This window comes from Moschus berezovskii, chromosome 17, assembly GCF_049115385.1.
Source record: "Moschus berezovskii isolate FMDL1 chromosome 17, NW_MosBer_1.0, whole genome shotgun sequence".
Lineage (NCBI taxonomy): Eukaryota > Metazoa > Chordata > Mammalia > Artiodactyla > Moschidae > Moschus > Moschus berezovskii.
Window position 1 is genome coordinate 41,244,809 of NC_142476.1, and position 15,257 is coordinate 41,260,065.

Here is a 15,257-nt window from a genome sequence, read left to right on the forward strand (position 1 = left end):
TCTTTTCATGTGCTCATCTGCTATCTCATTATTCTCTGGTGAAGTGTCTGCTCAAATCACTTGCTTTTGTACTGGGTTGTTTGTTTTCTTAATACTGAATTTTCAGAGTGCTTTACTTATTCTGGACACAAGTTACCTAGAAGACATGTGATCTGTTAATATCTTCTGTGGCCTGTCTTTTCATTCTCTTAAGTGTCTTAGAAGGAGCAGGCATTTTTAAATTTGTCGCCAAGTCCAATTTAAAAATGTTCTCTTTAAGAAATCCTTGCCTCAGAATTCCCTGGCAGTCCAGTGGTTAGGACTCCATACTTTCACGGCTAAGGACAGGGTCTGACCCCTGGTTGGGGAACCAAGATCCCACAAGTTGCATGGTGGCCAAAAAAAGAAAAAGAAATCCTTGCCTAACCCGAAGTCTCAATGATTTTCTATGTTTTCGTTTAGAGGTTTTCTAGTATTAGGCTTTCGGAGAAGGCAATGGCAAGCCATTCCAGTACTCTTGCCTGGAAAATCCCATGGATGGAGGAGCCTGGTAGGCTGCAGTCCATGGGGTCACTCAGTCGGACACGACTGAGCGACCTCACTTTCACTTTTCACTTTCACGCACTGGAGAAGGAAATGGCAACCCACTCCAGCGTTCTTGCCTGGAGAATCCCAGGGACGGGGGAGCCTGGTGGGCTGCCGTCTATGGGGTCGCACAGAGTCGGACATGACTGAAGCGACTTAGCAGCAGCAGCAGCAGCAGTATTAAGCTTTACTTTAAGTTCTATGATGCATCTTGGGTTAATTCCTATCTGTGGTGTCAAGTTCACCTTTTATATATGGATACCCAACTGTCCGAGCACCTAACTCATTCAATTTAGTTTTGCTTTCTAATTTTAAATTATTTCAACTTACAAAGAGTTGGAAGAAAAACATGAAGAACTGGATGCCCTCACCTAGTCAACCCTAACAACTGGGACACTTTTGCTTTCTCTCTCCCACCTCGTACAAATGTACTGGAGTTTTTTCTGGATTTCATGGCTTCACCTTCAATCTGTATCATCAGCAGGTACTCCAACTAAGACTTGATTACAAAGGGGCTCTTCCGCTTTCTCCTGGAAGAAATTGGAGAAATACTGCTCTTGTACAGAATGTAGACCATCATCCATCATCTCCAGAAACTCACCCCTCCATGCTGAACAATGGAGGGAGCCTTGGAAGAAAACACCTTTCTCTGGATCAGTCTATTCTGAAAACTAACACTGGCTTAAAGAAGAGATGGGTAAAACTATAACAAAATCACGTTCTTAAAAAGAAAAAAGAAACTCTGAAGAAATGTAAACATTCTATTCTAAAAACGGATAAAATCAAACTGTATCAAAATTACCTTAATTCAGAAGTGCTGCTGGTCTGTTCTCCCAAACATGTAAAATTGTCTGCAACAGAGAAAAGGCTGTATTTGCATTGATTAAGGTTGTGAGGCACAATATTCCATACATTCTAAGAAGCCATGAATTCGCCCTTTCCCTGTCACTATTTCTTTCCCCAAAACCACTGAACAGTACTTTATATTAACAGCGTTAAGTTCTTCAATGTGGAAAAGAAGGATGATCTCAATTTCTTGAAAAAAAAAGAAAAAAACAACAACAACCTTAAAAATGCCTCAGGGAAAATACTTTGAATTAAACTGAAAAGAATCAGGGGGAAGAGATGTTACCAGAAAAATTACAGCAACAACGAAAACAGAAAAATCACTGTAATTCAAGACACTTCTAAGAGTAACCTCCCCCAGAAGATCTTATGCAAATATACCCTCAGTTCAGGCTAGTCCACCTGGACAGACACCCTGCCCACCCGTCCAGCCCACTTCAGCTGCCTCGGTACCATCCAAAATGGACCTCCTGTCCAGGATGACAGAGCAGAAGACATGGCAATAAGCCTCCAGACCTGCCTCTCATCATACTGCAGCCAGTACAAAAATAAATTTCATTCTACATTTCTTTGGAAATACGTGCTTGTTCTTTCCCAGAAACTAAGTTTCAATACATTTTTAAACACTCTGGTAATCTCTCCAAATGACACTCTATCTGGAAGGGCCACTTTGGGATGTTTCGCAGGTTGCCTCCTGCCTAGTGATCAATTCACTATTATGTTTAAAAACTCCCACACATGCATCTAATCTGGGCATCGGGACAGGAATCAACAAGCTGAAATGTCCCCCAGCTGAACTGTGAATTCTAAGGCATTTATTTAACAGAAAGTTTTACTGTTGAATTATGCTGCATATGTTATAAGCAAGCACATACTACTTCAGTTCAGTTCAGTTCAGTCGCTCAGTCATGTCCGACTCTTTGCGACCCCATGAATCACAGCACGCCAGGCCTCCCTGTCCATCACCAACTCCCGGAGTTCACTCAAACTCATGTCCATCGAGTCGGTGATGCCATCCAGCCATCTCATTCTCTGTTGTCCCCTTCTCCTCCCACCCCCAACCCCTCCCAGCATCAGACTCTTTTCCAGTGAGTCAACTCGTCGCACGAGGTGGCCAAAGTATTGGAGTTTCAGCTTTACCATCAGTCCTTCCAATGAACACCCAGGATTGATCTCCTTTAGAATGGACTGGTTGGATCTCTTTGCAGTCCAAGGGACTCTCAAGAGTCTTCTCCAGCACCACGGTTCAAAAGCATCAATTCTTCGGCGATCAGCTTTCTTCACAGTCCAACTCTCACATCCATACATGACCACGGGAAAAACCATAGCCTTGACTAGACGGACCTTGGTTGGCAAAGTAATGTCTCTGCTTTTTAATATGCTATCTAAGTTGGTCATAACTTTCCTTCCAAGGAGTAAGCGTCTTTTAATTTCATGGCTGCAATCAGCATCTGCAGTGATTTTGGAGCCCAAAAAATAAAGTCTGACACTGTTTCCACTGTTTCCCCATCTATTTCCCATGAAGTGATGGGACCAGATGTCATGATAAAAGTAAGTATGGAAGAAACAGTGTGGGGATTCCTCAAAAAGTTAATCACGGAACCAACACACGACCCAGCAATTCTACTTGTAGTTATACACCTGTCTGAAAACAGGTACTCAGTCCCCACACATAAATGTTCACAGCAGCACTAGTCACAACTGTCAAAAGGTGGCAACAGCCCAAATATCAGCAGATGAACAGATAAACAAAATGAGGCCCAGCCACACAATGGAATCTTGTTCATCCATAGAACAGAATGAAGTGCTGATACATGGACGACACCTTGAAAACATTATGCTATGTCAAGAAGCCAAACACAAAAGGTCACATACTGTATGATTCTGTTTATGTGAAACACCCAGAACAGGCAAACCCACAAAGACAGAAGGCAGGGGTTGCAGGGACTCTGTGCACAGTAACAAGGACACAGGCTCCTCCTGGGGAGATGAAGGTGTTCTGCAATTAGGGAGATGCAGTGGCTCCACAGCTCTGTGAATTACTAAAATGCCACTGATTGTCCACTTCAAAATGGTTTTGTTTTATGAATTTTACCTCGGATGGGAGGAGGAAAAAGTGCTGTTCAAGGTGCATGGAAAAACAAAACCAGGGACTTCCCTGGTGGTCCAGTGGTGGAGACTTTGCACTGCCGATACAGGAGGCAGGGGTTTGATCCCTGGTGAGAGAACAAAGGTCCCACACACCTTGGAGGCCAAAAGATCAGAGAGAGGGAAAAGAAAAAAAACAAAATCCAAGCCAGCAGGTATGGAATAAGAGGGAGACAGGGTAGACTATGGCTCACCCTCACAAACCTTCTGAGCGGAGCTCTGAGGAATGGGCACCGAAGGCTTCACCCAGACATCAAATTTAAAAGAGGGGAACGCAATCTTGGCACAGCTGACTTTTGAGACTGGCTTGTTCTCTGTGGCGGGGGCTGCCCCATCTCCTGGGAGGTATTCAGCAGTTGGCTGGCCCCAGCACGCCTTCCCCAGCTGTGACAACACCTAATCTCCAGCAATACTGGCCCCAGGTGACAGCCACTCCTTCAAGGTGACTGCTGCCCTCAACTGGATCTCCAAATGCAAGTCCTTTCAGGGATTTTTCACATCAAGAGACAGGAAGACAAAAGTATAAAATAGTCAGAAAAATGTATCACAGTTTGATCTAATTCAAGGGCCTAGACTGTCTTGTGCCCAAGGAATGAAACAAAGTTCAAGCTGCCTATTCTGTGGGAGCCAAGAGCATTTACCCTCTAGCTACAGAGGGTGCTGAGAGCACCTCTGAACCCCTCCCATTCCTACCCGACTGCCCGAGATTCACAGGCAGTGCTGCCCAGACTCATTTCTGGCTGAATACAAGACCCAAGTGTGGGTCTTCTGACTGCCCAGCCCATAGAACCCAGTAGAGAGAACAAGACCACAGTCTCAGATAGCAGCATATATTCAGTTCAGTTCAGTTCACTCAGTCGTGTCCAACTCTTCGTGACCCCATGGACTGTAGCATGCCAGGCTTCCCTGTCCATCACCAACTCCTGGAGCCTACTCAAACTCACGTCCATTGAGTTGGTGATGCCATCCAACCATCTCATCCTCTGTCGTCCCCGTCTCCTCCTGCCTTCAATCTTTCCCAGCACCAGGATCTTTCCCAATGAGTCAGTTCTTCGCATCAGGTGGCCAAAGTATTGGGAGTTTCAGCTTCAACATCAGTCCTTTCAATGAATATTCAGGACTGATTTCCTTTAGGATGGACTGCTTGGGTCGCCTTGCAGTCCAAGGGACCCTCAAGGGTCTTCCCCAACACCACAGTTCAAAAGCATCAATTCTTCGGCATTCAGCTTTCTTTATAGTCCACCTCTCACATCCATATATGACTACGTGATCCTAAACCAGAAGCACCACTTTTACAGGGAATCAGACAAACGGGTTTAAAAAACCAAAGTCTACATTTTACGAAGCCACCACACTGACCAGAGACAAAAGGCACAGTGGCGGGTGAGCCACACCTTGGACCCCTAAGAGCCCAGCACCTCAGACTGCTCCACTAAACCTGGCTGACAGGCTCACAGGGGAGGACGCAGCAGAGTCGGAAGGAAGCATGGCCCCTGGGCAGCAGGCGAGCGTGCAGACACTCCAGTTACCCTGAAGCCCACCAGGAGGTTATGGCTACAGAGGGAGGTAAGGGCATGAGCACATGCTGAGTATTTCTTCTTTAATCTTCTTAGAAAGCAATCCAGTTAGAAAGAGAAGTTGGAGGAAAATACAAACATAAACTTCAAGAAAAAGGCTCCAACATTTAAAGATCAATTTTTAGTCAAATTTAAAGTATGTAACATAAAATTAAAATCATAGATTTACCAGGGTAAACACACAACTGTAAAGTCAACTTTACAAGCAAACCAAATTAATACCCCAAATAAACAATGCCTCGCCCACCCTGACACTGCTTTTAGACAGTCTTCCACTGACCAGTGGCGAGCCTCCAGGAAGAGGGGTGTGAGCTCTGTGTTCCCTCTGATCCTCTGTGGACGGTCCACTTATGTAAACCCGTGCAGCACAAAGTTTCTAGACCACTTCCTCGCAGGGACAGACAGCTGCACACCACACCCCTCCCAGCTCTGGTTTTGGAAGTCAAACCCCTTGAACATCCATTCACTCAACAAATAAATTGCCATGCCTGTAATGTGAGACAATGTGCCAGACACTGAAAACACAAGGCAACAAAACCAGTGTGTGCGCCACCTACCTGGGTCCTGCTACAGTGCAGAGAAGAAAGCATGAGAAACTCCCACAAGGCACAGGACCAACACAACTAGACTAACACAGTCCAAAGCAGAAAGGCCACTGCACAAAAGCGAGGGGCTGGGGACTCAGTCGTTCTCAGGGCCACAGACACCTGGTTCCCTTAGTCAAGGGGCTCGATTGCCAAAGTGTACTAGGCTAAACTCCTCAGAGCAGATTTTCGAAAACGAAGTTATTATGTCAAAGATTAGGCACTTAAACAGTCTTGATAAGATCAACTAAGCCAATGTTTTGATTCAGTGTAGTTGTTAATTTAGCAGTATTAAATATCTCTGTGATGAACTTCTTTGTACATATTCTAGTACATCATGAGATTTTAAATACCAAATACTTAAATGTATGATTATTTTTTTTTTCAGTACTTTTCAAAATCTAAAACCCAAACCCTCTATAGAGACACACCTAAAGAATTCCTTTACTGATGACGTTAAAATTTCAGATCAAGGAAAGGTCCTGGGAATGACTCCTCCTATAGCTAACACAACCCCAAGACAGCAAGTGCACACAGGTGCCTGGTTTCTTCTCTGCAGCTCTGAGTTACCCACACCTGGCCAGGACAGACACAGGGGCACTGATCAGTCCTTACCCTGCTCAACGTGAACGGTCAGGCATTCTGTCACAAACTCTGAGGTGTCCAAGTCCTACTGGTGGCACTGAGAATATGACACACACCTACTTTCATCTTTCTAAAACCTGAAAAAGGTTGAATTCCAGAACAATCCAGTCCCAATAGTTCTGCAAAAAGGACTGGGAGCTTGTATGAGACAAAGTAAACTTCTCGGTTCTGATTAATTCTCTAGCGCAAAACTGTTCTGAAGAGTGGGAAATGATAACGTGAAGAAGGTCCCCTAGCCAAATTTAGGAATAAGTCTGAGGGTAAAAAGGAATAACGACTATAACAGAATATATCTTACTGAAGAAAAAAAAAGAACACACATACACAATAATACTCAAATAATAGATAAATAAGACAGAAAGAAGAAGAGGTAACACTTTTTACAAGAGACTACAAGATGTAGCAGTCCTCAGGAGATAAGACAATGAAATGTAGAACACTTGAACTTGGTTAAACCATGAATTTAAAAAAGGGCATGAAGACGTTCTGAAGAAAACTGAGGAAATTTAAATGTGGACTGGATTCAGCACCACTGAATCCATATTCAGATTTTGGGATAAGTGTAAAAGAACATCCTTGTTCTTAGGACAGCCTAAAGTTCTAAAGATGAAGTATCATGACACCTGCAACAATCAAACGGTTCACCAAAAAGCACACAGAGAAAGAAACTGTTACAAATTACTAAATCTTGGTGGAAGTACAGAATGTTCACTGCTCCATTTAGCTTCAAAAGTTATTCAAACCTAGGTGTATAATACAATCTACATTTATTATAGAAAAACTTCAAGCAACGGATTTAATCAACATGTATTTGATAAATTCACGTGCTTTCCTGGTGGCCCAGACAGTAAAGAACCTGCCTGCAAAGCAACAGACCCAGGTTCGATCCCTGGGTTGGGAAGATCCCCTGGAGAAGAAAATGGCTACCCACTACAGTACTCTTGACTGGAAAATCCCATGGACAGAGGAACCTGGAGGGCTACAGTCCATGCGGTTGCAAAGTTCAGACAAGACTGCCCAACTAATACATAGAGAGCTCAAGTGATCAGCTTAAACTCCCTTCCCAGTATTTCAGTTCAGTTCAGTCGCTCAGTCGTGTCCGACTCTTTGTGACCCCATGAATCACAGCACGCCAGGCCTCCCTGTCCATCACCAACTCCCGGAGTTCACTATTTAGCAGGATGCAAAAATAAAAACTCTCCTTCGACTGTTAAATAAAATTAGGTGGCTCAGTGGTCAAGATTTCACTTGCCAATGCAAGTTCAATCCCTGGTCCAGGATGATCTCACACGCCTCGGAGCAACTAAGCCCGTGTACCACAACTACTGAAGCCTGTTCCCTAGAGCCCATGCTATGCAGCAAGAGAAGCCACTGTGATGAGAAGCCCAAGCACTGCAACTAGATAGTCCACTTGCCACTAAAGAAAAGCCTGCACAGCAACAAAGACCCAACACAGCCAAAAATAAAAGAATAAAAATAACATAAAAAAAAAAAAAAAGCTGGGGGAGGGAAATACTATGGCCAACCAACAGCAAACATAGATTTAAAAACACACCCTTGCAGTGATCAAATAAAAGATGAGATTACTTGATAAAGTCAAAAAATAACATTTTATAACTATTTTTAAAAATTAAAAAGAAAAAAATATTTTTCACTAACCAATTAGTAAGAAAGAGCTTCTGTAGTAGCTGGAAAACTTGGCACATGTTCATGATTTAACGGCTCAATCAATGCATTTTAAAAGTGTACGTTTTAAAAAAGATGAATACTTAACTTTTAGTTTTTCACATTTCATTAATTTTTCTTCATTTTAACAGTGTTTTAAGTGTTATTTTCTCAGGCTGGCTAGAGGTTTATCAATTTGATTTTTTCAAAGAACTAATTTCTCAGCTTCACTTGTTTTCTCTACTGTGTTTTTACATTCAGACCTACATACTTCTGCTCCTGTCATTACTGTCCTCCTCCTTCTTGTTTTGAAATCGACCTGCTCTTCTTTTAGCTTCTTACAGTAGAAGTTTAGACTGGTAAGACCACTGTTTTCTGTAGTAAGCATTTAATTCTTTATATTTCCCTATAAGCACCGCTTTCACTATGCTCCACAGATGCTGGTGTGCTTTGTTTTCGCTTTCATTCAAATTAAAATATTTTCAAGTTTCCCTTATGATGTAATCTTTGTTGAATTTACAAATATTTGGGGACTTTCCAAACAGTTTCTGTTACTGGTCGCTATTTTAACTCCACTGTAAAGCCCCTGACAGCTCCAACCACTGGGTCCTTTCCGAGTCTGACCAGCCTGTAGAACACTACCAGCCACACGTTGTGGTGACATGGTACAGTGACGTGTCAGGAGTCTCATGTCCGCACCATCATTCTTGAGCAGTGTGAAAATGAAAGAACGCGCTGGGCTGCCATTCCCACCATCACAGTCTGGGGTGAGCCAGCTCTGTGTGAAGGTGCAAGGGGTGCCCAGGAATGCCTGTGATGCTCCAACCAGAAACAGTTATGGCTAACTCCAGCTGCCAAATGAAAAACTTCTAAGCATGTTCAGTTGTTTTATTAAATTAGCCTATATTTTCTTGCATTCATTAAAAGCTTAAAAAAAAAAGTCACACTTCATTGTGGTTTCCACATGTGACAATAAATCTCTTGGGGAAAAGTTATGAGGAAAAGTACTTATTTTTTGCAAAAGGGTGGTAACCTGTGCAATATGACCTGCGAAGAGCTCCAACTTTATCCCAATTTAGGTCTGCCTAGGAAACCTGTATGCAGGTCAGGAAGCAACAGTCAGAACTGTACATCGAACAACAGACTGGTTCCAAATAGGAAAAGGAGTACGTCAAGGCTGTATATTGTCACCTTGCTTATTTAACTTATATGCAGAGTACATCATGAGGAACGCTGGGCTGGAAGAAGCACAAGCTGGAATCAAGATTGCTGGGAGAAATATCAATAACCTCAGATATGCAGATGACACCACCCTTATGGCAGAAAGTGAAGAGGAACTCAAAAGCCTCTTGATTAAAGAGAAAGAGGAGAGTGAAAAGGTTGGCTTGAAGCCCAGCATTCAGAAAACGAAGATCAAGGCATCTGGTCCCATCACTTCATGGGAAATAGATGGAAAAACAGTGGAAACAGTGTCAGACTTTATTTTTTGGGGCTCCAAAATCACTGCAGATGTTGATTGCAGCCATGAAATTAAAAGATGCTTACTCCTTGGAAGGAAAGTTATGACCAACCTTGATAGTATATTAAAAAGCAGAGACATTACTTTGCCAACAAAGGTCTGTCTAGTCAAGGCTATGGTTTTTCCAGTGGTTATGTATGCATGTGAGAGTTGGACTGTGAAGAAAGCTGATCGCCGAAGAATTGATGCTTTTGAACTGTGGTGCTGGAGAAGACTCTTGAGAGTCCCTTGGACTGCAAGGAGATCCAACCAGTCCATTCTAAAGGAGATCAATCCTGGGTGTTCATTGGAAGGACTGATGCTAAAGCTGAAACTGCAATACTTTGGCCACCTCATGCGATGAGTTGACTCACTGGAAAAGACTCTGATGCTGGGAAAGGTTGGGGGCGGGAGGAGAAGGGGATGACAGAGAATGAGATGGCTGGATGGCATCACCGACTCGATGGACATGAGTTTGAGTGAACTCCGGGAGTTGGTGATGGACAGGGAGACCTGGAGTGCTGTGATTCATGGGGTCGCAAAGAGTCGGACACGACTGAGCGACTGAACTGAACTGAACTGAGGAGAAAAGCCGGAGAAGGCAATGGCAACCCACTCTAGTACTCTTGCCTGGAAAATCCCATGGGTGGGGGAGCCTGGTGGGCTGCCGTCTATGGGATCGCACAGACTCAGACACGACTGAAGTGACTTAGCAGCAGGAGAATAGCTCAAATGTTTGCAATAAAAGAATAACTTTACCATCAAGCACAGCAGTAACTACTGAGCATTTAACACATTCTTGGAGGATGAGCTATGGAAGGAAATATATAGCCAGGGATACATCAGTGTGGACAAATGAATAAAAACAGCAATATGCTCTGAGCACAACTATACCACCACCTCTTCCTGGCATTGATCACTTCCTCCTGGAACTATCTCAATCTCCAGGCGGAAAAGACGCACCATGGGCCAAGCATAATGAATGAAAAGACACTGCTATCAAGGTACATTGTATTTCAGAACACCAGAGGCAGGACCCTCAGAGTTCCCAGACGGAACAAACTGGTGCTACACAGAGGATCAAGAGTCGGCAGCATCTTACTTCCCAACAGCAACACTGGAAACTGGGAGAAAACAGTGCTGTCTTGAACTAACTCCAAGCAAAAATCATACACTCGAAGTCCAGGAAGAGACTAGAGGACATTTTTCCCCAAAAGTGGAAAAAATGAGGAAGATGTCACAACTGGAACTCAGGAGATCCAGAAGAGACACAATCTTCTCCTCCATCCTCTTCTGGCCTCAGGTTCGGGGGTCAATGTGCTCTGTCACAGTGACATCCGGAACGGTTGACCCCCAGGCATGCACGTGGGTCTCAGGAACCACTCTAAGCACTGCATGTGCAGTGTACCCTTTATGTTATGGACTACTAAACTGATATAGAGTCTACGCCCCCAAACTAGATTTCTAACGTATGCCTGCAAAGAAGATATAGATCAAAAGGTTAATCAACCATAAAATTTATCAAATAACTATTATGCACCCAATGCTATGTTGTTAAGTACTTTATACCCATCTGATTAACTCCTCAGCAATACAACGAGTGCGTACTGCTATCATCCTTCCTTGGCATTTCAATTCTACAAAATTACAGAAAAGATACCTAAGGCAGAGGAAGGTCAGTAACTGGGCTCAAAGCTGCATTAAGACCAAGGGGTAGAGCTGGTATGACGCTCCGCAACTGGATCTGAGTCCAGGGCCTTACCCTGACGCAATACTTACTGTCATTTAAAAACAAGCCTGTGAGAAATTTTTAAAAGAAAGTCAGATAATAATTTCAATGTGTTCCTCTGCTCAGAATGTCCTTGCCCTCTCTTCCCCTCTGCCAGGAAACAGCACTCGACCTCAAGACAGAGTATCTGATCACACTCCCCTGACCACCACGTTCCCCAGCCACGTGGCTCGTCCAGTTCTCTGACCACTGCTGCGCTGACCCCAAAAGGCAGTACCTTGGATGGTGCCAAGCCTTCATGGCTGCTCTGGAGGGAAGGGGCCTGTCAGCTTACAAACCGAGTTCCTAAGAGCTGCCCCAACTGCTCCTCCTCCAAAACCTGGTCTCAGGACTGTCCCAGGCTCCCCTTCACCCCAGTCAGAGCTGACCACACCAAGGACAAGTACCCTCCGGCCAATGTCAGACCAAACTGCGTCCCCTGATACCGTGGAAATAGAGGCAGCGAGTGGGACATGAACCTGAGGCCTGTAGCAATCCAGCCACCACAGCTTGGATTAAGCGGCAAAAAGAAGTGCAGCAGGGATACACGGGAGGGGCACACTCCCTACGGTTCCTGTCCTTTCCCAGGGCTTCGGCATTCCAGACTTATAATTAACTCTTCTTGCTTTTCTTAATCTGGAACTTCAGCTGGTTTGTTTCTTCCAATCAAGTGCCTCTAGTAAAAATGCCTGTACATCACGGGCAGCCACTCCCTAAGTGCTAGCAAGTCAGGCCATGACCTCTCTGCTCATTTTATGGCTTTGCCAAAAGTGTCTCTGAAATTCCCACCTGTCTTAGTCTCCAATCACATAACCCATGCCTCCCACCTGGGTAACGGCAACCGCAGACCTTGGTCCCCTTACTTGACTTGTATGAGCAACACCTGGCATGCCAGGCACCTCCTGCTCCCTGAACACCAGGTGAGGGGACCCTGCTCTCCTGCTGCCCCTCATCCTTGCTGTGCCCTTTCCTGGCTACACCCCAGGTCCTGCACTCTCAGGCTGAATCCCATCACAATCACAGGCCTGCCTTTCCAAACCCCCTGACAGTCCATTCCCCACCCTGTTCAGCACAGAAAACGCTGCCCCAAGCTGCCACCCAATCCCACCAATCTCCCTTTCTCCCACCCTGGACTCACTCCCACTGCTGGCCTCCTTCCACCTCACAGTCTTCACGGAGCCTACAATTAACTCACTCCCCAGCCATCTCTTTTCCTCTCCAACCATCTTATTCATCATCACCTGCTTTAACTTTCTAAAGGAGAGCTCTGACATGTGACTCCTCCTATGGAAGAACGGTGAAAGGGCTTGTACCTTCCCCAGGACACAGATGCACTGAGTCTGAGGACGGCCAAATACATGGACACAAACGCTCCAGGTGAACTTGGGTCTCTCTGCGAGATCTGAACCGTGATCCTGACCATTAGTCCCTCACAAAGAAATCTGAGAAACATGAGTGTATTCTTGAAGAGTTAGAGACAAATTTTAAAAAGTAAAATATTCCCCCACATTCAATAGGGACCTGCTTCCAAAACTTACAGGCTGAAGACATGAGCATATTTCCTATAAAAATGGAAACGTGGAAGGCACTATGAGTTGAAGTGTCTCTGAAGCCACTGTGACTTACAAGGGGACCTGGAAGGGAGCAGGAACAGACTCTGTGCTTTCAGGCGGATTAGAAGCCAGCAGTGCTCTGCACTGCGCAGCTCAGCTGACGTCTGTATGGATCACATGGTCTCTGTCAGAAACGCATTCTGCAAACCCAGCCCTGTGCCGGCGCTGGTTCAGGTCAAACTGAGGCAGGAGCACTTACTGGCAGACTGCTTGACTGCACTTGAGGATACTGCTTTTGTTTACAAACTGAAGGGCTGTGTCAGGCCCGCCCATGTTGAGCAAGTCCTTGGCGCCATTTTCCCAACAGCATTTGCTCACTTTGTGTCTCTGTGTCACATTTTGGAATTCTTGAAATATTTCAAACCTCTTATTACTGTATTTGTCATGGTTATCAGTGATCCCTGCTGTTACTGATTTGACTCACTGAAGGCTCAAACAATGGTCAGCACTCTTTAACAGTGAAGTGTTTCTCATTTCAGGTCTGCACAGTTGTTTAGAGAGCATGCTACTGTACATTTAGTGCACACTTACAGTGCATGGCAAACACAACTGTCATGTGACTGGGAACCAACCACAGAGTCAAGCGGCTTGTTTTACTAAGGGAGCAGGACCAAACCCACAGGAGCTCCTAGCTGTGCCTGTACTTTCAGGCTGAAAACATACAGCCACACTGTCCAGCAGCACTGAAGCAGGACAGAAGCTGTAAACTGTTTACAGAACCTCCAGCAATGAATGGTCTATGAGCCTTCATTCACACACTCAACACAGCTCTGCCTGGCACCAGGCACTGAAGCAGGGGGTCCACACCCCAACCTGCTCCTGCACTCAAGGCTCTCAACTGCATAAACTAAACCCTGCTGGACGCAGACAGGAATAGACATAGTAACTTTGTTTTCCCCACTCCTGAATGTACTCCAATTGCTATCCCTCTCTTAAATGCAACCTTGTTGGTACAAAAAAGTTCAGTCATCAAAAAAAAAAGGGGGGGGAAAGGGTGGGGACGGAGAAGGGGATCACAGAAAAGAAGTGGAAGCACAGCAGAGAAACGGGCATCAAAAATCTGTTTCAGGAAGGATCTATACACACCATACACATATCATTTTGGTCCCAGACTTTTCTTTCCTAATTAAACTTTAAGCAAGCAAACATTCAAGATAGAACTCTTTGATCAAAGAATCATTAGTCGTAGGAATTCACCAAGAAGCTTACTGAATATAAGAAAACCAAGCTATAAAAATCAAAGTTCCATCCAAGTTACTCATTTATTAGGAATGATTAACAAGTAAATGACATAAATAACTCCCCTCTCCTCACAGGAGTAATAAACACTCTGCCATTGTGCTTAAGTCCAGGGTAGATCTTTGCACATAACTGGATGCTGTAAGTTCCTGACCTACAAGAGTTAAGTGAGGACATACAATTTCAGAGACCTGAGAGGAAGTGCCCGCACACGCGTAGCCTGGCACAGGGGCGCAGTCACCGGACTCTTCACCCTACTCTTGGTACCAAAGAGTCTGGCATCAAGGGGCCAAATATCCCAAATATTTCTTTAACATTTGTTGCCTTTTTTCTTTAGTGGACAGTATTTCCTCCTCCCAATCATACTAATGTAGTAATTAATAATTTGGTGAAACATGGAATGATCAAGAATGTAAATTCTGACAGTTATTTTTCTTTTAAAGCCAAAAATAACATTGGGGCTTCCCTGATGGTAAAAAATCTGCCTGCCAATGAAGGGACATGGGTTTGATCCCAGATCTGGGAACATCCCACATGATGCAGAGCAACTAAGCCTGCACACCACAACTACTGAGCCTGTGCTCTGGAGCCTGGGAGCCGCAACTACGGAGCCCATGTGCTGAAACTACTGAAGCCTGCGCACCCTAGAGCCCCTGCTCCACAACAAGAAGCCACGCAATGAGGGGGCCCAAGAGGGGGCCCCACTCTCTGCAACTAGAGAAAAGACTGCACAGCAACAAAGACCCAGGACAACCAAAAATAAAGTTATACTTCAAAGAAAGAAAAATCACATTAATTCAGAAAGAAAAGGGAAAAGATTCACATACTGTTGAACCTTCTGAGGATGGTGTCCTGGAAAACAATGACACAATGAAGACATTCAAGAAAACCAGGTTACGTGAACAGCATATTCTGACTTTTAATCATTTCGTATTTTGATATATTATCAGTTCAGTCGCTCAGCTGGATCTGACTCTTTGCGACCCCATGGACTGCAGCACGCCAGGCTTCCCTGTCCATCACCAACTCCCAGAGCTTGCTCAAACTCATGTCCATCAAATCGGTGATGCCATCCAACCATCTTGTCCTCTGTAGTCCCCTTCTCCTTCT

At 44.6% G+C, this 15,257-nt stretch overlaps 1 protein-coding gene across 3 annotated transcripts in view; it reads right to left on the reverse strand.

The window, feature by feature from the left end:
• The window catches only part of GNB1 (G protein subunit beta 1), a 76,250-nt gene that overhangs the window by 32,699 nt on the left and 28,294 nt on the right, over positions 1–15,257 (reverse strand). Inside the window, exon 2 of one of the 3 annotated variants that reach the window (XM_055419371.2) lies at positions 1,367–1,415. The exons of the other annotated variants lie outside the window; for them this stretch is intronic. The gene's annotated coding sequence lies outside the window, so the exon portion shown is untranslated. The remainder of the gene's footprint in view (positions 1–1,366; positions 1,416–15,257) is intronic. 3 annotated transcript variants of the gene reach the window in all.